This window comes from Tupaia chinensis, unplaced genomic scaffold (genome assembly GCF_000334495.1).
Source record: "Tupaia chinensis unplaced genomic scaffold, TupChi_1.0 Scaffold000489_1, whole genome shotgun sequence".
NCBI classification, from domain to species: domain Eukaryota; kingdom Metazoa; phylum Chordata; class Mammalia; order Scandentia; family Tupaiidae; genus Tupaia; species Tupaia belangeri.
Genome location: NW_006160001.1, coordinates 3,746,851 through 3,769,015, shown reverse-complemented (window position 1 = coordinate 3,769,015; position 22,165 = coordinate 3,746,851). Strand labels below are relative to the sequence as shown.

Below are 22,165 nucleotides of genomic sequence, written 5' to 3'. Positions count from 1 at the left end.
TGATTTCTCGCTTTCTCTCTGTCTCTCTCTGTCTGTCTGGCGAGCGCACGCGCCCTATAGCAAAAAAAAGAAAGAAAGAAAGAAAGAAAGAAAGAAAGAAAGAAAGAAAGAAAGAAAGAAAGAAAGAAAGAAAGAAAGAAAGAAAGAAAGAGAAAGAAAGAAAGAAAGAAAGAAAGAAAGAAAGAAAGAAAGAAAGAAAGAAAGAAAGAAAGAAAGAAAGAAAGAAAGAAAGAGGCACCTCGAACATGCAGCTCCGGTGAAATAAATTCTGCCAACAAGAAACGAGCTTGAAAGAGGACCCTAAGTCTCAGATGAGAATCACAGTCCCAGATGACACTTTGAATTCAACGAATTTCACTGTTCATCAAAAACACAAATGCTGGACCCCAACACAAATTTCTGACCCTGTAAATCTCAGGTAAGGTCTATGAATTTGCATTTTAACAAATTCCCAGGGGATGCTTTGCTGCCAGTCCAGGGAACTACTTTCCAAACAACTGACATAGGGGAATTCTGAGAAGCGAACAGCTGTGAGCAGTCAGTGACCAACACTTAGAGCAGACAGAGAATGGGATGGGTGCACCAGAGGACAAGAGGATTATGGGCAGGGAGTAACAGTATGGTAACTGCAGCATCCTTCTTCACAACCCCAAGGAATGTGGGGAGTGTAAAATAAAGAGTTGCAGAGGAATAAGCATGCTTAGGAGAGAGTCAGAGTTTTTTGTTTTTGTTTTTACTATAGAGCACATGTTCTCACCAGAAAGAGACAGAGACGGAGAGAGAGAAAGTGAGAAAGCATCTCTCCCTTCCTTCCCCCTCCCCACCAGGAGGATTGGATTGACCTGCTCCAATCCTTGGCCATGCTACAGTTCCTTCTCCTCCATCTACTCTTGGGATTTGGGGTATGCACGCAAGCACACACCGGGTGTGTTTTCCAAGCAGCTGAGACTGGGATTTGAACCTCACAGTCGGTCATGTAGGATCCAGTTGCCTTAACTGCCACATCACCACCAGCTGGCCAAATCTTTCTTACAACAAAGATGGAGAAAAACTCCAGAGAAGCAATACCACTGTAGACCACCAGGCTGCTGGCTAAAAAGCCAGAAAAAGGAATTTCTATTTTTTAAACAATCAGTGAGACAAGTGGGGCATACAGTAATGATGCAGATGATTTTAAAGCTGCAGAATCATTCTTGGATCTCCTCTGCGTGCCTTGTGACAAAATTGGCTGCCAATGTCAATTCCCTCTTTTTTCAACCTCTATGAGTCATTGAGTGGCTGTCAACTATGCAGCAACACCACTCAGTCACTCAGAGGGTCTGAAGAATCCCATCAAGTATGCTACAGTCTGGTTATTGAGCTGGTAGAGACAAAGCTTTATGGCAGCTTAAGCTGTGGCTGAAGCTTAACTATGTGGCTCGTCTAGTAAGAGAGTTATCAAAGATTGCACAAAATTGCAGCAATTTTATGGAACCCAAGAAACTGTTCTATGGTTAGAAAGGGGAAAGAAATTATTTCAAATGCCTTATATGAAGGACAAATTAAAATAGGCAATTTAAAGAAATGGGATGAAAATAAGTAAAAAGAATGTAGAATGGATTAGCCTTGATATTCACAGAGGTTGCTAGAAAAAGAATCTGGGAATAAAATATGCATTAATTTAACAGCATCAGACTGAATTAGACAAAATTAGCCAGAATCAGACTGAAAATAGATGTTTAGAAAACAGTAGAATGTCTTCTATTTAAAAGCAAAGAAGAGAAAGGTTTTCTAAGAACTTCTTTTTATTTCAAGCTGAATAGAAAGTGGTTGAAAAAGCTCACATGAAATAAAAAGGAAACTTCCGTTGGGGGAAGAAGCATATTCTTAAGGGATTCATGGATTTTGAAATCAGGACCCACATCTTTATTAAACAGCTGCCTCTTCCCCACCCCCACCAATCCAGCCTTATGCAACAAAAGACTTGAAAAATATGGATTTTTAAATATATATAATTTTACATTGGAAGAGTATTTTCCTTTTTTTCTTTATATGAAAGAAAATTACAGTTTACTGTAGGCATTTTAGAAAATAGGGGGTATTTCTACTTCTAAAAGTATGTCTTGGTAGTAGAGGTGCTCCCCACTGTATGAAGAAGAAGATAACCTGTACCCATGGTCCTGCCATGGAAACAAAACTATGGAATATACAAGATTTTCATCATAATTTTTTTCCTTTATAATTGATGTTATTTTGTTTTTACCACCTTGAGTCCCAATTTTTCTACTTAACATCACATCACAAACATTTCCAATATATCAAGGAGTCTTTTGATTTACGCATGTGATTTGTACATCTGATAATATGTTACTAAATTATAAAGAGTGTTATCAAGAAATATTAAGGTTTGGGGCCAGTAGATAGTATAATGATTATGTCTCTGGACTCCCACCTAGTCGACCATGGTTTGGGTCCTAGACCTGCAGCTTAAAACTTACGGTGGGCATTTGGGTGTGTGTGCCCAAAATCCTAAGACGAGAATGAAGGAGAAGAGATTGTGGCATGGCCATCCCCCATGAGAGGTGACTTCTCGCTTTCTGGCTCTCTGTCTCTCTGGCAAGCATACACGTCCTATAGCAAAAATCTTTCTCTTGAAAAGAGATTCTAAGGTTCTCACAATGGGACCAAAAGCCAAAACTGGCCACTGTCAGTGGTTAGACGATGCTCTGTGTTGCTAGACTCACATGAGAAGGTCCTACTTCACATCCAGAGGCTATCCTTTACATGCCAAATGAGCATGCTTTGTGATTTGGGCTGATTGAGGCTGGGTAAATTGCAGCAAGAAGACCCTGTTGGAGGTGCCTGTCTCTCTCTCTTTCTCTCTCTCTCTCTCATCTGGAAAAAAATTAAATAAATAAACTTTTATAAAAAGAGAAAGAGAGGCAAGAGCTATAGTTTGATACCAATGCCAGATGGGACAAGAATGGAAAAAAAACAGTTATGTTTCTGTATTGATTGGTGTCTTGCAATAATCTGTGTTCTAGAAAATCCTCCTATTCTGTAATACTATCAAACTGAGTAATACAATAAATAAAATGCATTTAAATATTCCTTCCTATTTATAGTTATCTATACGTGTGTGTGTATTAGAGAGATAGTCGGACAGACATAGATGTACCTAACATAGATATAATTTTGAATGTTACATCTTTCTTTCTGTTAACTTTGTTGGGTTTGTTTTCAGATTATAAAAGCAATTTATGCTCTTCTCAAAAAATAAAAATAAATCAATGGAATAAGATAAAATCATAGAGGGAACCAGCAGTTAGCGTAATGGCTATGTCACTGGACTCCCACATAGTTGACCACAGTTCGCATCCTGGACCCGGTAGCTTAAAACTCACGCCGGGCGCGTGTGCGTGCGTGCCCAAGATCCCGAGAGGAGAATGGAGGAGAAGGGATTGCGGCGTGACCATCCCCCCTTGGGGGTGATTTCTCGCTTTCTGTCTCTATGTCTCTCTGTCTGTCTGGCGAGCGCACATGCCCTGTAGCGAAAACCGCTCAAAAAAAAAAAAAAGATAAAATCATAGAAAATACAGGTATAATTTTGTTTGTTTGTTTTGTTTTTTCGGAGAGGTTTTTGCTCCAGGGTGCGTGCACTCACCAGAAAGACAGAAAGAGACAGAGTGACAGAAAGCGAGAAATCACACCACAATCCCTTCTCCTCTATTCTCCTCTCGGAATCTTGGGCACTCACGCACACGCGCTTGGCATGAGTTTAAGCCACCAAGTCCGGGACTTGAACTGCAGTCGACTACATGGGAGTCTAGCAACATAGGCATTACGTCAACTGCTGGTCCCGAAATTACAGATACGTTTTAAAATGAAAGATAATTTTTAGTAATCTCCAAATCCAAAAACAAGCACTGTTAATTTTTTTTTTTTTTTAATGTTAAGTATCATCTCTTCAGCTAACTTACCAAGAGTATACGGTAATGATTAAGAGCAAAGACTTTCGGGGACCAGCAGTTGGCATAATGGCTATGTCGCTGGACTCCCACGTAGTCAACTGTGGTTCAAGTCCTGACCCTTTGGCTTAAACTCACGCCAGGCATGTGTGTATGTGTGCCCAAGATCCCAAGAGGAGAATGGAGGAGAAGGGATTGCAGTGTGGCCTTACCCTTTGGTAGGTGATTTCTCTCTTTCTGTTTCTCTGTTTCTCTCTGTCTTTCTGGCGAGCACACATGCCCTATAGCGAAAAGCTCTCCAAAAATAAAAAATAAAAAAGAAGAGCAAAGATTCTGGTGTTGGACAAGCTAGGTTCAAATCCTAGCTCTGCCACGCTGATCTTACTAGTCAAGCTACTTAACCTCTCTGTACTTTAGCCCACCCAAAAACCTTTGAATGGGCATTAAAATAGTTAATTTAAGCAAGTAGAAACATATCTTGCGTGTGGTGAGAATATATACCAGTTAGCTATTATTATTTAGTCTAAGCAAATTCAACCTTATTGACTTAGGAGATTTTTTAAAAAGAGAGACCATAGTGGTTACATCCCTGGACTCTCAAATGGCCAACCACGGTTTTAGCCCCATAACCAGCAGCTTGAAACTCACATCAGGCATGTGTACATGCATGCTCAAAATTCCAAGAGGAGAATAGAAAAGAAGGGATTGTAATGTGGCCATCCCCTCTGGGAGGGTGATTTCTCACTTTCTGTCTCTCTGTCTCTCCAGCAAGTACATGTGCCCTATAGCAAAAATCTCTTTAAAAGAAAAGAAAAAGTTCAATTGATCACATGAGTAATTTTGCCCATGATTCCTCTCAATGAGCACATGTCTTGTGTGAATGTGAGATGAGAGATACAAATCTGCAATTCCCTTAGCAGGATTTGATTCCCAAGTACTTCTGTGGGAGAGGCTAATGTTTAAAGATAAGTATTTTCCCCACAACATGCCACAAGCCAACTCCTTTATCTGCCATCTCAACTAAAGAAAGAACACTTCATTCTAGTGCTGGGGGCAAACGGCCGTATCATTCTCCAATGGGCCACTTTTTTTTTTTTTTTTAAGAGAGATTCTTGTTAAAGGGCACTTGTGTTCTTGTTAAAGGGCACTTGTGCTCTTGGAGAAACAGAGAGATAGGAAGTGAGAAATTATGCCAAGCATGGCATTGCAATGCCATGATGCAATCCCTTCTCCTCCATTCTCCTCTCATGGTTCTGGGCATGCACACACACATGCCCAGCATGAGTTTGGACCTGGCGGGTCAAGATTCGAACTGTGGTTGATCATGTGTAAGTCCAGTGTCTTAACCATTACGCCACCTGTTGGCCCCCAGTGTGCCACATTTTGAAGTGATTTTCAGGGGTCAATATATCCGTATGCAGTTTTGGCCTTAATTCTCATATCAATCTACTATATATCTGCATTTGTTTCCTGTTGCATTATAATACGTTGCTACAAATTCAGTGACTTAAAACAACAGCAATTTGTTCTATCACAGTTTGGGAGGCCAGAGGTCCAAAATTAGTCTCACTGTGCTGAAATCAAGGTGTCTGTGTGGGGCTATATTTCTGGAGTCTTCCAGGAGAATCCATTCCTTGACTCTTCCAGTTTTGGATGACTCTGGGCATGCATTGGCTTGTGATTGCTTTGCTCCAATTTTCACCTCTATTGTCACATTGCCTTCTCCTCTTTGTCCTCTCTGCCTCCCTCTTTTAAGAACACTTGTGACTGCAGTAGATCCCACCCAGGATAATCTTCCCATCTAAAAATCCTTAATTAAATCACATCTGCAAAAATCCCTTTTTGCCATAGAAGGTAATGCTCAAAGGTTTCAGGAATTAGAATATGAACATATTTGGAGCCATTATTCAACTCACCAAAATATGCATTCATACTGTGTATGTGTGTGTGTGTGTGTGTGTGTGTGTGTGAGAGAGAGAGAGAGAGAGAGGAGCGAGAAAGAAACTTCATGGGTAAGATCAAAACTGTAGTTTGATTAGAGTACCAATGAGTGAGCATAGTTAGGTTTCTAGGTATAGACTAAGCTCCAGAGAAGAGAAATTAATTGCTGCTCAACAGGCTTTTATAGTCTGCTTTGAACACACCAGGTGGATCTTCAATTACAATATTTCCCAAGCTTTAGCTTAACAAAGCAAGTCCTAGCTCCCCTTCCTCTCCATGTGTTGTTTTCAGTAAATACACATTTGGTCTTGTGTGAATAAAGATTTCTCAAGCCTCATTTCAGTATCCATATATCCTATCCCATTTGTCTGATTCCACTACAAATCCCACCTTCACTAGTTTTTCAAGTGCTTTAAGTAACAATACTAACGCATGAAATCCAAATTTCCAAATTTTCTGAGATTAAACCAGCCAGCTGAAGCCAGAAACTGCATTTCATCAAATGACAAGAATCGTATGTCTATATGCATGTTATTAAATTTTCTCAAAAGGAAAATGGAAAGGTGGGAAACTGATTTTCATCTATAGAATAATCAATCTATTTTTTTTTTTGGTTCCTTTCTAAATGAAAAAGACTATATGCTTAAGAATTAGTATTAGGGCCAGCACCATGAGCAGCAGTAGGGGACTGCTCAACAGAGGCTAAACCCCACAAGGTGACCGGTTTGAATCCTCAGCCTGGTCAGCATGAAGCATGCCAGACACGAGCACAAGTGCACGAGATCTGATGAGCTGCAAGACTGGAGGAAGGGGATCGTGGTGTGACCAGACTCTGGAGGATACCAATCTCCGCCCCTCAACCCCATCTCACATGCATACACACTCTATCATTCATAAAGAAAGAAATTTGAAACATTTTTAAAAATAAATAATTGGTGCTAAATGAATAAAATAATAGTAATAGTACATCTGGGGGATTATATTTGGAATATGTGCATGGAGAGACTCAGAAGGTTCTAGAAACACCCAGTTGATACACACAGTTATAACAGGGAAGTTTCAATGTATAGCCTTGTTTTCTTTCACTGGTATGAACAATAAAGTGAAGGAATACAGATCTTGCAATATTTCTGAAATACTAGGTCATCGGGAAAGTCATGACATATTTTTCTGTTTTTCTATGCAAAAATATGTCATGACTTTCCTGATGACCCATTATAATTACTTGACTTCAGAATGTGGTGTTTTAGAAGCAGTTAGATCAAGATGAAAAATGCATGTAGACACTGGGGAGAGAAAAACAGATTACCAGACATGTATAGCCCAAATGCTTCCTGAGAAGCCTACTACAATCGCCAGAGTAGTCAGAAAAGAAGAAAAACTTTTGGAGAAGCAAAGTAACATGGAATGAGGCTGAGAATTAGAAGTCTTAGGCTCTAGCTCTGGCTTTCCCACTAAAAAGTTTGGTATCTCATAGTTACATGGAGCGGCTCTAGGACTGTTTCAGTCAACTGCATGTAAGAGATCAAGAAAAAGAGTTTAATTATGGAAAAATAATAGAAAATCTCTGATGAAGGATGTTTACATGTTATGGTTTAGATAATGGCTTGTTCCCCAAAGGTTTATGCATTGGAATTTGGTCTTGGTAGATGGTGATTTGATATCCTCAAACTGTGTTGTATTATAAAGGTTTTAAGTGAAAACTTAATTTCTTCATGATATCCAAGAGTGAGACCTTTGGGTGGAATAAAGTCATTAGGGTCGGGGGGGATCTCCATAATTGAGTTCTGGTGTATTTATAAGGAGAGGAAATGAGACAGGCAGAGACCACAAAATAAACAGAAACCTGTGGACAGTCACCCCTTCAAAGTTCTGCCCTCCGCTGTTTTGTGATACCTTTAAATCTTCCACTTGACCAAAATTGTGAGTCAGTTAACCTCTATTTCTTTATAAATCACCCATCTCAGGTATTTATGTTAGCAATGCGGTAATGGACTAAGACGTTACTGTTTGTTTTTTTCCATTGCCAGAGGATGTGTGTGCTGACCAGAGAGACAGAGAGGGAGGAGGAGATACATACTCCCACCCACTCAGTGGGACATAGTTACAGCACAATCCCTTCTCCATTTTTTCACTCCATTGGGATTTGGGAACACACATGCACATGTGCCTGCTGTGTTCCTCAATCCTCAGGGGCCAAAATTTAAACCATATGGTCAGTCATGTGGGACCCAGCTCCCTCAATCACTAGGCAATCAGGCCAGTTCACATTACACATTTTTAAAAATTGTCGTCCGCCTACCTTTGTGAAGGCATAACTCAACAAAATAAATTAGCTCAGAATTATTCTGTGCTTAAGTTCTGTAAATTGCTATGCATACTGGAAGAATGGGCAATTATCTATTCCCAAGAGTTTTTGTTATCTATTGCTATGTAACAAACTACATAATTACTTGAAACTACAATAATTTACCATTTCTTAAGATTCAATGTGATGATTTTTCTGCTCTGTGTAACACCATACAACCAGTGTGCTCAGTTGGTTGGAAGACAAAAATTCCATCACTCAGAAAGCTGACCGCTGATGCAGGCTGCTAGCTGGGAACTCAGATGTGGCTATTGGCCAGGAGCCTCAGTTCTCCTACATGTGGTCCTCTGTGCTTCCTCACAGCATGGCGATAGGGTTCCATAGGAAAACATTCCAAATGTGTAAAATCAGAAGCTGCAGATTCCTTAAGGCCCAGACTCTGCAGGTACTTGGTGTCACTTTGACCACATTCTATTTGCCAAAACAAGTCATAGGAGCAGCCCAAATTCAAGAGAACGGGAGGAAAGACTACATTTCCTGATGAGTAATGGGAAAAGTGCCAAAGAATTTATGACAACACACCCCACCAAAGCCAATGAATGAATGGCAGTGGGTATCCTCAGGTTGCAAAGAGCCTGAGTTACACATTACTGTTAAACCTGTTTCAAATTTAGAAGTGCTTTTCTTCATATCTAAGAAAATTAAGTCTTTATTGCTAAAGATACTGCTAGGTGGGCATTCTGTTACTTGCAGCCAAATGTATTCTAAGTCATAAAGCACTTTACTTTCATCACTGAAAACATCAGCAGGAGAGGCTATGCTGAAATGACTTAGCTACCAGACAAGAGTAAAAGAACTTGAGTGATTTTTTTCTGAATAAGTATGAGACAATTTTCCAGGAACATTCAGAAATGCAGTGAAGTTCTCATGCAAATAGTTGGGACTCAAAGTCACAGCAATCTGGACATGCTAGAAATATAAACTTTTTTCATTTTCTTTTCTTTTTTTAATTTTTAATTAATTAATTAATTTTTAAGAGATTTTTGCTATAGGGCGCATACACTCACTCACCAGAGAGCAGAGATGGAAAGCAAGAAATCACCCCGGAAAGGGTGGGGGGGGAATGGCCATTCAGCAATCCCTTCTCCATCCTCCTCTCAGGATCTTGGGCACACATGCACATGCACCTGGCGTGAGTTTTAAGCCACCAGGTCTGGGACTTGAACCACAGTCAACTACATGGAAGTCCAGCAACGTAACCATTACATCATCCGCTGGTCCCTAGAAATATGATTTTAATTGAATTCACAGGCTGCTAAGTTGCAGTGGGAAGATACTGACAATTAGATCTCCCACAATGACTGACTGATTATATCTATTAAGCTGTCTTCTTAGTGCTACTCTAAATGCCAATCTACAATGAGATAAGAAGGTTGTACCACAATATGAACCAATATAGCACTTCCTTCACTGAGAAGTCTTGCCAAAAAAAAAAAAAAATGTAAACAATTAGTCAATTTACATTCAGGAGCAAGTTCTTTATTTCTTATTTATATGCAAACTGGTGGTAAACAGTTTGCAGACCTACAGCTGCTCCTTGAACCAGATAGGCTATTGGGATAGATAAGTCAGACACCAGAGCAGTTGAGATCGGATCATTTACAAGGAATGAAATCCTGTGATTCTACTCCGAAACCCACTCCAGTGATTCAGAGATGGACTCCTTCACATTGAAACATACTGGCTACCAAGCAACGGTTCCTTTGAAATTTTCTTAAATAATATCGAATCTGTGTATTTGTAGGTGTCATTGCCCATATTTTTAAGAAGTCTGTATCTATCTAATGTAACTATTAAAATAACTTGAAATGTGTTCACAAGTGAGAAAATGATAACTGTCTTGCCAAGCAGATGGTTGGAAATAAAGACATTTTCTGTTCCTTGCAGCTTCTGATTAAAATTTTTAACTACACACAATATAGCACAGTTCTATTTTCAGGAAGTTAAAATAATTACTAAATATCTAGGGTAGCCTTAGGAATTGCACTCTTTTTTAAAAGAATTATTTATTTATTCATTATTATTATTATTTTTAATTTGCTATAGGGCATGTACACCCACCAAAGACAGAAGGAGAAAGTGAGAGAGAGAGAGACAGAGAGAAAATGAGAAAGCAAGCCACCAGGTTCAGGACTCAAAACAAGGTCACCAAGTGGGAGTTCAGCACCTTAACCATCATGCTACCTGCTGGCCCCAGGAATTGCATTCTAATCAGTAACAGAAATTTGGGGAGGGGTGGGAGGAAACAGTGGTAAAACAAATTCAAGGTTTTATTTTTCTTGCCTAAAAATTCTAGAGTTAGATGATTCAGGCTGGTACACTAAGCTCTGTGGCGTCATCAAGTCTCAGGTCTTTTGTCTTTCTACCTGGCCATCCTAGGCTGATGCTTCATGGTCTCAAGTTGGCTACTCTAGGTTATCCTCATATTCTTATTGCAGAGAGGAAGAAAGGAACAGTCAAAAAGAGAGGGAGGAAAGCACATGGTAGTTAATTATGACCTCTTTTAGAGTGTTTTATTAAGTAGTCCACTGAGAAACTTTCATTTTTAGGTCTCCTTGAACAGAATGCTGAAATGGTCACCCCAGGTTATAAAGAAACTCAAAAAAAGAAAAGAAAAAGAAAAAGTTTGGTTTTTGTTTGTTTGTTTACCTCTTGCATTAGGTTACTAGGGCTGCTTTAGCAAAGTCCCACAGATTAGGTGGCTTCAATAACTGAAATTTATTTTCTCACAATTCTGGAGGCTGGAAGTCCAAAATTGAAGTATAGGCAGGGTTGATTTCTTCGGAGGCATCTCTCTTTGGCTTGTAGATGATCATTCTTTCTTTGTGTCTTCACATAGCCTTTCCTTCTGTGTATCTATGCCCTAATCTCTGCTTCTTAAAAGGACACCATACCTATTGGATTAAGGCCTACCCTAGTGACCTCGTTTAACCTTAAGTACCTCTTAAAGACCCTATCTCTAAATAGTCATGTTGTAAAGTATTAGAAGTTAGGACATCCACATACGAATTTTAGAAGAACACAACTCATCCCACATCTTTCCAAACATAATCAGGGTTCTGGTGGTAAAAAAGAAGGAAGAAATTAATACATGGTAGACACTGCCGTGTCAGCCAAACTAACTTTATTGTTTGATTTTCTTTAAACATACTAATGAAAAGCTCAAAAATTGTGCCCAATTTAGTTTATATATTTATAAACCCAATGTATGATAAAGACTACTTAGCTATAACAAAAGACCCAATTATTTACTTAAGGTGTTTAATCTCTCATAAATATATAATGGAAAACTTCCCATAGCTCAACTGCCATGAGCTATGTTAGGAATATTCAAGAAGACAGGGCCAGATGATGGTATAGTGGTAACACAATTGGACCCACATGGGAAGTTCCCAAGTTTGGATCTCTCCCTGTACACATCATGCACACATGCATGAGCCTATGATGCTGGTTGAGGCTGGAGAGAGAATCACAGCATAAAGACCCTATGCCTCCTTCCCTTCCTCTTAAATAAACATTTTTTTAAAGGAATGTTCCAGAAGATACCAGCAGGTCCACCGTACTGAGTAATAATTATCACAAGTAACCAGGAATTTGCTTCCTTGAGAATCACTATTCCTAGCATTTGTCGAAGGCCTTCTAATTCAATTTATAAATCGGCAGGTCCAATTGTTTCCCCTTAAACTTTTGGCCTCAGAAGTATTTATCTCTCTTGATCATTAAGTGAATTAAGAATAAATTTTTGCTTTTGTTGGTGACATTGTTCTTTTTATTTTTATTAGATTATCCATTGTATTAATTAAATGAACATGATAAGAGGCTACCTGTAGTGTTACTTCCTGTGTCTGTATGTCTTTCTTTCAAAAGCCTGGGGAAATTCTAAACCTTATTAAAAGTTTGAAAAGTGAGTCACCATAGTAGCACATGCTGATTGATGCAGAATACTTGGCAGATTGAATCTGCATGGGAGGTCAGGTTCGATTCCCTGGCTACCCTGAAAGCCAGACACCATGGTGCTCATCTGTAATTCTAGCGACTCTTCAGAAAGGTGAGGCCGAAGGACTGTGGGACTGTAACAGAGCAAGACATTATCTTTTTTTTTTTTTTTTTTTTTGGTTTTAAAGTACTTCTGCCCACCCGAGAGATTCCGGACCAGTCATCTAGGCTCTGTTTGGAACCACAAGACTTGGCTCACCTCGAGATCTCGTGGGCCATCTCCCCTGGACCCTGTTCAGACTTAGTTGGCCTCATTGGCCTGTGAGCATTGCAAGGCAACTCACCTAATCCTGCAGCATGTAGGGCCTCATGTTCTGCCTTCTTTCTCCTTAGCCCTGTCCAGTTCTGGGCATAGCAGGCTTTCAAACTCAGATCCCATTTAGCTGAACTGTCTCAAGGGTGCTTAACTTAAGCCTGGTTAGGGCATACTTGGAAGCCACTATGGGATGCTAGCCTGTGGGCTTTATGAAATTTCCTGCCCACACCCCACTGTGTTCCCAATGTGTACACACTGGCCTCATCTTAGGGTCTCACAAGGTGGTCAGTCTGGACATGCTCAGCCCTGCTTGGCCCTGCCCACCTCTGTACCTCACAAGATCACTTCTCCTGGCATCACATGAATCCTGTTTTCCCACTTCTGTCTCTCTTCTTCAGAGTCCTATGGAAAATATACCTAAGGCGTACTCCCTCCATACAACATAAAGAACCCCGCCTAGTGCCCACTTCCTCTGACAGGTGATACATACATATTATTCCCTGATCCACAGAGCCCTGGTTGAAGATTAGCCCTGCAGATGGCCCTATCTGAGCCCCACTAGTCCATTGCATCAAAGAAAGAAAGAGAGCCCCCTTACCCAACTCAAAAGGGAATACCCTCCCACCTATCATGATCCCCGATAATACATTATTTTTTTTTTTTTTTTTTTTTTTTTGGCTTTAAAGTACTCATGCTCACCAGAGAGAGACAGAAATAAAATGAGAAATCTCCCCCTGGGGGGATGGCTATGCCACAATTCCTTTTCCTCCACTTTCCTCTGGGGATTTTGGACATGCACATACACATGCCTGGCATGATTCTCAAGCTGCCAGGTCCAGGACTCAAACTGTGAAGCCGGCCATATGGGATCGAGAGCCTTAAACTCCATGCCACTGCTGGCCCACAAAGCACAGTCTTAAAAAAGAAAAATTTGAAAAGTGATTCATTTGGCAAAATTATTTAGTTTTTTGCTTTGACTTTATATATATATATATATATATACACACACATACATACACACACATACATACAATGGCTTTATTGAAATATTTCACATATAAAATTCGCCCTTTTAAAGTATACGTTTAGTCACAATTTGAGGCCTGGACCCAGTGGCTTAAACTCAAGTCAGGTGTGTGTGTGAATGCCCAAGATCCCAAGAGGAGAATAGAGGAGAAGGGTTTGTGGCATGGCCATCCCCCCTAGAGGGTGATTTCTCACTTTGTCTCTCTCTGTCTTTCTGGTGAGTGCATGTGCCCTATAGCAAAAACCTCTCAAACAAACAAACAAATAAACAAACAAACAAAATAAACAAAAAACAAAAGTATATAGTGATTCTTAGTATATTCACCAAGTTGTACAACCATCAGCACTAGCTAATTTCAGAATGGCTTCCTCACACCAAAAGAGTACTCAATGCCCCTTAGCAGTTACTCCTCATTCCCCTGCTCCAGCCTTGGCAATCACTAATCTTTACTTTCTCTATGAGATTTGCCTATCCTGAAAATTTCACATTAGTAAAATGTTGTGAGACAATATGTAGTCTTTTGTGTTTAGATTCTTTCATTTTTTTTTTCTTTTAAGACAAGAACTCCTTGTGTTATAAGACCTACTGTCTTAAATAGCTGAGACTACAGGCATGCACCACCAAGCCCATCTCTTTCAGAGTGTGTTTGCCAGCAAAGAGCTCACAACCCTCCTGTTTCAGCCTCCCCAAGTCACTGGTATTAAAGGCACATGTTGGAGCCAGCAGCTGGTATGGTGATTAAGATGTTGGACTCTCACATGGCCAACTGCGGTTCGAGTCCTGGACCTGGCAGCTTACTTTCTCATTTTCCTTTTCTTTCTCTCTATCTGGTCAAATAATAAATAACAATAATAATAAAAATAAATAAAGTAAAGTAAAAAATTCTTAAAAAAATGTTTTTATAAAAAGGCAGGCACCAGCACATGGCAGAAAAGTTACGTTGCTGGACTCACACATAGTGACCACAGATTGAGTCCCCGACCCAACAACTTAAAATTCACACCAGGCGTGTGTCACGTGCATGCCCAAGATCCTGAGAGGAAAATGGCACAGAAGGGATAATGGTGTGGCCATCCTCCCTGGGGGGGGGGAGGATTTCTTGGGATTTTTTTTTTTTCGGTCTCTCTGTCCCTCTCTGTCTCTCAACAGAGAGTGAGTAAATTCACCATATAGCTAAAATTTCTCTTTAAAAAAAGGCCCATGTGGGACCAGCAGTTAGCGTAAGGGCTATGTCGCTGGACTCCCATGTAGTCGACTGTGGTTCAAGTCCCAGACTCGGTGGTTTAAACTCACACCGGGCATGTGTACATGCGTGCCCAAGATCCCAAGAGGAGAATGAAGGAGAAGGGATTGTGGCATGGCCATCCCCCCTGGGGAGTTATTTCTCGCTTTCTGTCTTTCTGTCTTTCTGTCTCTCTCTGTCTGGAAAGCACACGTGCCCTGTAGCAAAAACCTCTCTTAAAAAAAAAAAAAAAAGACCCATGTCACCCCACACATCCTTTAGGTTGTACAGGACTCAAACCTCAGCCTCCTATCTAGTCCCTGTCTATGAAGCACAGTCACTTAGAAGCATGTGCTACTACAGCTGGGCCAGAAAGTCTTTCATTTAACATTTTTGAGGTTTATCCATGTTTTTACATATACTGAAACTTTACTCCTGTATAATTGAGTAATGTTCCATTATACAAATCTTGCTTCAATTTTAAGATTTAATTACTATCAAGGATTGTATATTAATTCTCTAAGGAGACAAAGAAAAACTTCTTGGAACTCTAGTTCCAGCTCTGTGGAGACCTTATGAACTAAAGTTGAACTATCTACAAAATGAAGTGTTTTCCCCTATCTTCTTTAAGAGCTCAGTTTATCCATTGAACCCTAGAATTTTTTCTTCCCTTCAATAAAAGAAAATCTGCATACATGTGCTCCAGTTTTATCTCAACTGGATAGTTTTCCTATAAAATATAGAAATTTTATTGAATATTCTATTATTTTTTAATTGTTTTCAAAGAATTAAGTTTTCAGAAGGTGTTTCATTTATATAAGGATAGGTTTGTAAATAACCAGGCTTGGAAATAAATCATAAAACCAGAATAGCAGGACCATCAGATGACATAGTGATTACATCACTGGACCCCTCCATGAATGACTGTGGTTCAAGTTCCGGGCCTGGTGGCTTCAAAATTACACTGAGCGTGTGTACATGCATGCCCAAGATTTTGGGAGGAGGATGGAGGAGAATGGATTGTGGCATGGCCATCTCCCCTTGAGAGTAATTTCTCCTTTTCCCTCTCACTGTGTCTGTCTCTCTCTCTGGTGAGTGCACACTCCCTAAGGCAACAACCTCTAAAAGAAAAAGAAAAAGAAAAAAACTTTGAAAATATTTTAGTTTTCCTAGAAATTATATATCGAAGTGTACATATTCACATCACCTAGTCATGCCTCTGAAATGAAGAAAAAGGAGACTGCTTTGTGTATTCCTATCCTTGGCTATTAATGAGGGAGGAATTTATTCATGCATACAGTAAATGTGTGCCACTTGTATTTGTGAACACATCTGGCTCAGAAATAGAAGAATCCAGTAGTCAGACCCACCTGCAAATTCCCCAATCTACACAAAAAAGCGACAAGCCACACCCATCATGCTTAATAACAAATTCTTTTTGCATCTGCTTTAACTGAGCTCAGAAAAGGAAGCCTGTTATCAGCATACTGTGTATTCTCATTCCATAATATCCCTCTTTCATTCAATTCACAGGGGACTCCATGGTGGGGGGTGAGACTGTAGCTATCATAACTGATTAACCCGTCACTGTATATTTTATAGTGAGAAAAATGAAGCACAGCTGGGTAAGAAGTAAATAAGCACAAAATATCTATGTTATGTAAAGGAAAACAAAGGCTCTTGAAAGGATATATAGCAAATGATTAAAGGACTAAAATGTGTTAGTAAGGCACATATGGGCAGATAAATTCAGGGCTCTGCTACTTCAGTGAAGTTTCTGGGAGTCGAGTAGCCTGGAACATGTCAGAATATTTCCTTGAAAAGGTATTGCCCTTCCCACCAAGAAAGAGACAAAGTGTTTAATGGGCCTCTTGGGAATTTGGAGACAACATACACCACATTTAAGTCTGAAGTTCCCATCCATTTACTAAGTGACTCTTAAGGCAGTCTGCTTTGAATATAGCCAAGAGAGAGAGAAGCTCTCCAGCTGGTTTCAGCTTACAAGAGAACTTTATGACTTAGCACATCCAATAAAGTTTGAAATGTCTACAACTGATCTAAATTACTATATCCAAAAAACCCACTGCTCAAGCTCCTATGTCTGCATAGGAAAGCCATGTCCTCCTTAAAAACAACTATTTTGGTATACCAGCAGATGGCATAATGGTTACGTCACTGGACTCCCATGTAGTAGACCAGGGATTGAGTCCCAAATCCGGTGGTTTAAAACTCACGCCAGGCACATGTGCATGAATGCCCACAATCCCTAAAGAAGGATGGATAAGGGATTGCAGCATGGCCATCTCCCTTTCTCTCTGTCTCTCCAGCAAGTGCATGTTCCCTATATCAAAAACCACTCTCCAAAACAAAACAAAAACAACCATTTTGCTCCTGAGAAACAGCTTTTGGTTTGTTACTGCCCTAGTAGATACTTTATACCTACTTGGATTAGTTGGTGCTGTAGCAGATTACAATACATTTAGTGGTGATAGTAGGTTGAATAATGGCTATGCAGAAAAATCAAATCCCAATCTTGAAAGTGGTAAATTTTGCCTTAGAAGGAAAAAAAAAAAGTCTTTGTGGATGCAATCAAACTTAAGATCTTTTTTTTTTTTTTTTTTTGGAGAGGTTTTTGCTACAGGGTGTGTTCACTCGCCAGACAGACAGACAGACAAAGACAGAGAGACAGACAGCAAGAAATCACCCCCCGGGGGGATGGCCATGCCACAATCCCTTCTCCTCCATTCTCCTCTTGGGATCTTGGGCACGCACGCACACGCACCCGGCATGAGTTTAAGCCACCGGGTCCGGGACTCAAACCGTGGTTGACTATGTGGGAGTCCAGTGACATAGCCATTACGCTAACTGCTGGCCCCTAAACTGAAGATCTTGAGGTGGGTTGATTATATTGGGTGGGTCCTACATGCAATTGCCAGTGTTTTCATAAGAGAGCAGGAGGTGGAGATTCGATAGGCGAGAAGAAGGTATATAAACAGAGAAGATAATGTAAAGATGAAAGCAAAAATTGGAGTGCTGCAGCCACAAATTTAAGGAATTTGTGTATTCCTATTCACCAGAAGCTGGCAGAGGTTCAGACTGGATTCTCCCCTAGAGTTCTCCCCTGGAGGGAGTATGGCCCTGCCTACACCTTGATTTTAGGGCAAAGATCCTAATTTCAGTCTTCTGGTCTCCAGAATTCTGAGGGGTATACATTTCTGTTGCTTGCATTTGGAGCCCAGTAACCAGGCTGTGAGGAAGTCAAACGGCCACACAGAAAAGCCACGTGTAGATGTTCCAGCCTCAGATCCAGGCGAAGACCAAGTTTTTAGGAGCATCAACCTCCAGATAAGTGAATGAACAAGACTTCATAATAATCCGAACCCAGTCTTCAAGTTGCTTCCAACTATACTAATGACAACAGAGATGCGCTGTCCCTGTGATACTTGCCTAAATAACATATTCATAAGCAAAATACATGTTGTGTTTTTTAAAGTAATTAGTTCTTTTCTTTAATCCCATTTGTTATTATGGTTTTTTAATTTGATCAGAGAGAGATGGAGAAAAGGAAAGGGAAAGTGAGAAAGCAAGCCACCAGGTCCGGGACCCAAACCACTGTCAGCCATGTGGGAATCCAGCGATTTTAACTACCATGTCACCTGCCGACCCCCAAAATACATGATGTGTTCAGCTATTAAATTTGGAATGACTCAGTATATAGCCCTATATAACCAACAGATAATCTCTTAATACTGGCTCAAAGTTTTAAATGATTTGTCTTCACCACGAGTGCTAACCAAAAGTCAAACCATCGCAGAAGAAGCTTTTAAAAACTGGTGGACAGATAAAACTGTTGTGGAAATGTCAGTCAAAGTTTTCCCCCAGGCACCCCAATGCCTACTCAATAGGTACATGAGCAGGTTGCCATGATAGGAGGATTGGACTTGACTTTACCAAGTCTGATCTGGCTACTTCTGCTACTGGGTGCCTAATCTGCCAACAGCACAAACCAGCAATGGGTCCACGATATGGCACCAGGTAAACTAGTACCTTGTGGTCAGTTAACTTTCACAGATAGGCAGAGATTGACCCAGTGGAAAGGGATGTGTTGTAGATATGGATTATCTCTCTTGTTTGTCATATTTCTGCCAGTACTAATACCCACAGACATACTAAATGCCTTGTTCACTCAACTACTGACCAAGGAAATAACTGTACAGAAAAATAAAGTTCGTGATGAATCGATGCCTACGGCAGTCACAGATATTATCATGTTTCCCATCAGGCAGAAGCAGTCAGCCTTATAAAACAGTACAATGGCTTACTGAAGGCTCAGTTATGGTGTCACTTGGGAAATAATATCCTATTAAGTTGAAGTGCTTTCCTACAGCATGTGATACAGACTCTAATAAAAAAAAAAGGGGGGAGGCAAGATGGAATAATGAGGACCAGATTTATCCTCCCATTTGTAACAACCCTCAAAAAAGGACACAAAATATTAAAAAAAAAAAAGTTTCGAAGATGTTAGACACAAGGTAAGAAAGGACAGTGATCTCTGAGAAAACAGAAAACAAAGAAAGCCTTATGATTGATCCAGTTTACTGGCTTGAGAGTTTCTAGGCTGGAGTGCCGGGAGGGGAAATCTAAGTGGAGCCAGGTGAACTCTCTGACTTAAGAAGATGGAACCAATACTCCAGGGAGACCGAGGGGCAGAATCCACACGCAGGTATACCAGAAAGGAAAGTGCTGCACATAGAAGGAAGCCCAGAGATCTGCAGAGGCTCTCCATTAGGTACCAGGGGACTTCAGAAACTTCATAGAAAAGCTAAATTAAAGTATGACTGTACCCTGGTGCAAAGAAATTGTGAAGTCTATACATAGGCTTGTATAATACACATTCTCCATAAACTTTTTTCCCATAAACTTTTTAGAGACCTCTCATATTAACCAAAGTAATTATCACCCCATATGTGTGAGGAAAATACCATAGGTCCTAGAAAAAGCCATGTGAAAGGATTTGAGGGAAAAGTGCCCGATACCAACATAATGCCTGTAATAGTGTCTCCCAACCAGATAGAAAACCTCATAATCCATAGGGCAGTGGGTAGAATATGAGGAAGGCTCTTGTCCCAGTAGTGAGAAATATTAGCCTTGGACTAATCTTGGCTTAACAAGAAAGATTCCCAAAAGTCAAACTGTGTCCAGGAAACATACTAGTGTTGAAGAACAAAGTTCAATATTTACAGAAAAAAAAAAATACATAGCAACCAACAAGGTAAGCCTTTCTTTACTGCAGAGGTTAGAAAGCTACAAACATTTCCCATTCTCTCATGGCTAGTGTCCTAGAGGTAAGTTTTTGTTTGATTTTGGTTTTGGTTTTGGTTTTGGTTTTGGTTTGTTTTGTTTTGTCTTTTGTTAACCAGATATATTTTCATGTAACTTGAAAACCCAAAGTAAGGCAGAGACATTTTCTCTGATGCTTTGGGATACTAAAGAAATGTATACTTTGTTCTACAGTCTCATTTCTGTATCCAGACAGAAATTCTGTGACTGTTGTAGCAGTGGCAATATTGACAGATGCTTCTTGATTCATTTAGCACAGTTCACCAGAAGTTCTAGGGGAAGGCTCCCAGTTTTTCACTTTCCCTATAGAGGTAGCAGCTCCCCTTTCAAGCAAGTATCGTATTATTCTATAAATATGGCCTAAATACTATTTCCCTGTTCTTTTCAGCTCCTTACACCATACCTCCTTTAGATTAAAACAGCTGGAATCATTTTTATTTTCTGAAAACAAATTCTATTATAAGAATTTGTGTTAGTTAGTTGTTGCTGTGTAACAAATTACCCTCCCCCAAACTTAAAACAAACAAACAAACAAACAAAATATAGCTTAAAACAAACAAACAAAAAAATGTATTATCTCACAGTTCTTTAAGCCAGGAATTTGGAAACAGACTGGCTTGGTGATTCTGGTTCACGTTCTCTTGTGTGGTTGCAGTCAAGGTAACATCCAGGGCTACAGTTATCTTAAGGCTTAACTGGAGCTGGAGGATTCCCTTCCAAGAAGATTCACTGATAAGGCCATTGGCAGGATGTGTCTCTGTTCCTGATTTGCTATTGGCAGAAGTCTTCAGTTCTTCACTGTATGGATCTCTCCACAGGGTTGCCTGGAGTTCTAACAACATAGCAGCTGGCTTCCTCCAGAGCAAGCAACCCAAGGGAAAGAACACAGGGGAAGCTAGAGTCCCTTTTATGACCTTATCGCCTAAATTTTATGCCATCACTTTTACTTAATCCTATTTATTAAAAGCCAATCACTAAGGCCAGCCCACTCTCAACATAGGAAATTTTGGCTCCATCCCTTGAATGGAAGAGGTTCCAAAAACTTCCGGGCATATTTCAAACCATCATATAATTTACCACAAATGTGAAAGCATAATATTTTGCAAATTTTTATGGGGTTTTCATATAATATCTATATACCGCTCATCATTAATAATAATTGCAATAATTCTCAATCAGGTTATCTCTTCTCACTTGGGAACTGGTCACATTTCTTTACACTTTCTTCTATAATCCTAATTTATCTCCTTCAAAGGCAAGGTCTCATGAAGGTTAATTTGCCTCTCCTTACTCCAGTTAATGTAAAGATGAGCTTTGTCCCTGTATTCACTATTAATGCCATGGTTTTTAATACTGAGTAATTATCAATAATCACAGACCTATCTTTTCTGTGAGAAAAAATGAAATGAAATTCTACAATTGTTTTATGGCAGGAGGCCCCAAGAGTAATTAAAATATAGATAGGTCACTTTAAAAACGTCAGGGCAAGGTAGTAGAAGGGCTTGAATTATCTTACTGAATTCATTGCAGGATTGAATCTGAACATTTAAGAATAATTTCAATTCATTGTATTTTTTGTTTTTCCTAGCTGGCACATTTACTAGCATTATACACAAGACCCTTCCCTTCCCTGACACTAGGCAACCCGGCCCACAGAGTCCCAGGCCACCGAGCAGGGCCCTTCTGCCTCATTTGGGCAATAAACTCTCAGGCCTTGGCAGTAGCCTGAGCTGCCCCCAGGGCTGTGAGCTGCTGAATCTTCTGGCTTATTGACAGCCTGTTTCATGGCATGTATCACTTGTAGAGTTGGCTGGATTTTCTCCATTTGCTTGGTGAGAAAATCTATCTTTCTCTTGAAGAAGTCCTTGGCATCTTCAGCTGTCTTCTCTACATAGTAGCCAGTTTCCACATCAAGGAGCACATGTTCCACATCATGCAACTTCCCAGGGACACACATAGAACTCATCACTGGGACAAGTAATTCTTTCCCTTGCTGCTCTTGTTCAGCACGTTTAGACAGTCCTTGGCTTCCACATACTTGGTCTGTACTACCTTGAGCTGGGCAACA

The 22,165-nt window shown here is 40.1% G+C and overlaps 1 pseudogene; it reads right to left on the bottom strand.

The window, feature by feature from the left end:
• Window positions 1–21,804: 21,804 nt before the first annotated feature.
• The window catches only part of LOC102494413 (prefoldin subunit 5 pseudogene), a 469-nt pseudogene continuing 108 nt past the window's right edge, over window positions 21,805–22,165 (bottom strand).